General features: G+C 42.9%; 1 non-coding gene across 1 annotated transcript; it reads right to left on the bottom strand.

Moving 5' to 3' along the window:
* Window positions 1–705: 705 nt before the first annotated feature.
* Window positions 706–843, bottom strand: LOC114811458. Its single transcript, XR_003759161.1, has one exon. It is a non-coding gene; the product is annotated as a small nucleolar RNA SNORA7 (small nucleolar RNA).
* Window positions 844–2,199: the final 1,356 nt, after the last annotated feature.

Raw genomic sequence — 2,199 nt, 5'->3', positions numbered from 1 at the left:
CTGGCCAGTAAAGGGGCCATTTTCAGTGGGGCCTCGTCCATTTATCGAGAGGCTTGACATTCTTGACCTTTGGTTAGCATCTGCCTAGAACACCTCTCAAGGAAGCGGTTTGGATGAGAGTAAAGAAAGGACTAGTGTTTGTGAATGCCCTAGTGGGTATAAAATGCAATTCTTGCCTTTGGGACTTGGCAATTCTATTTGGAGGACAAACTAAAATAAATTGAACAACAAAAGAACATGGTTCTGCCTAGTCATATATATACTTATGATTATAGTAATATATATTATATATATAATTATATTTTTAATAAATTGAAAATAGATATGGACCTCATTGTCTAATCTGCTAGAAAAAGATCCTTTGGCCTTAGAGCAAAGAAATTTGTCTGTTTAGAGGTCAGAAATATTGACTCTATCTTGGCTTTTACTGTTGCATCATTTCTGACCCATAGCAACTCCATGGACACATCTCTCTCAGAAATAATAATAATGATGACATTTGTTAAGCGCTTACTATGCACAAAGCACTGTTTTAAGCACTGGGAGTCCCACTTTCCGTCTGCAATCGTTCTGGTAGTGTATCCATAGAGTTTTCTTGGTAAAAATACAGGAGTGATTTACCATTGCCTCCTTCCACACAGTCAACTCAAGTCTCCACCCTCAACTCTCTCCTGTTCCACTGCTGCCCAACACAGGTAAGTTTTGACTTGTAGTAAATTGTCTTCCACTCTCTAGCCACTGCCCAAGCTAGGAATGGAATGGATATGCCTCTGCTTGAAGCTCCCTCCTGTAGCCGAGATTGGTAGAGTACTGGAAACTCTCCAGGTGTGACCCTGCGAGGGGATTGAGGAACTACGAAGGGAGATTTAGGGGTTTAGACTAGCTTTTGATTGTTATTAATTCAATGGCAGCAGCCATTAGCACTTCATAATGTTCACAGAGTTGCTCAGTCATTTTATTAGTATCTAGACAAGACTTTTCCCAAAAGCTTTTGTCTCTCTTATGGAAGTCGCCCCCGGTCTGGCTGCACTCCACTCAAGGGAAGAGTTGGCCACAGTGGCTAGAAGACACTGCTGAGGAGCAACTTGAATTAAGCAAAGGAGACACAGTTAGGGCTTTGGTGACTGGAGAGGGAAGCTTTAGGGAGAACTTTCTAGCCAGAAAGATGGTGAGTGGTTAGGCTTTAGGAAGAACTTTCTGACCAGAGAGAAAGTTAGAAACCAAGACCAGGGATGACGGAAGGCTGAAGGGTTTCCGGGTTTCCTTCCTGGGGATTATCTTTATTCAGGACTGAAGAGTTCTCCACCATTTTGGGCTGGTTGCTTGAAGGATAGTGAGGGATGGACCAGGAGGATTCTAAAGAATCGATCAATGGTATTGTATTTATTGAGCACTTACTGGGTGCAGAGCACTTTACTAAGTGCTTGGGAGAGTAATCCTTGGGAAGCAGCATGGCAAATGGAAAGAGAACGAGCCTGGAAAACAGAGGACCTGTTTTCTATTCCTAGCTCTACCCTTAACTTCTGTGCGACCTTGGTTAAGTCACTTAACTTCTCTGTGCCTCAGTGCCCTCATCTTCAAAAGAGGGATTCAAAACCTGTTCTTCCCTTCTAATTAGGCTGTGAGCTCCATATGGGACCCAATTATCTTGTATCTCCCCTAGCGCTTAGTACAGTGCTTAGTGCATGGGAATCGCTTAACAAACATCACAATTATTAATTCAATTGAGTTCGTAGATGTGATCCCTGCCCACGGGAGCTTACAGTTTAGAGGAAGAGGCAGATATTAAAATAAATTACAGATAAGGGAAATGGGAGAGTAGAAGGATATATATGAACACAAGTGCTGTAGGGTGGGGATAGGATGAATGTGAGGTACTTCAGGGATATACTTCCAAGTTCATAGGTGAATCCTACCTCTTTTAGTTCCAAAGTAGGGCAGGGGGAGGGGCTTCTGGTCCTGGTCAATAAGTCTCTCCGAGGACCGACTTTCCTAGAATTAGAGGTGGGAGACAGAAAGAGGATGTGCTTAGGTTGCAATTTTCCAGGGAAGGGGCCTACAAACGTAACTTACAAATAAATCCAGTGAATAACTTTGCTCTGTCTAACCCAGAAATGTCAGAGAGATTCCCGTGACCCCACCCCCCTTTATTTTTTTAAATGATATTTGTTAAGCGCTCACTATGTGCCGGGCACTATA

Source organism: Ornithorhynchus anatinus, chromosome 4 (assembly GCF_004115215.2).
Source record: "Ornithorhynchus anatinus isolate Pmale09 chromosome 4, mOrnAna1.pri.v4, whole genome shotgun sequence".
Lineage (NCBI taxonomy): Eukaryota > Metazoa > Chordata > Mammalia > Monotremata > Ornithorhynchidae > Ornithorhynchus > Ornithorhynchus anatinus.
Note: the sequence above shows the minus strand (reverse complement) of the source record. Positions and strands in the feature narration are given on the sequence as shown.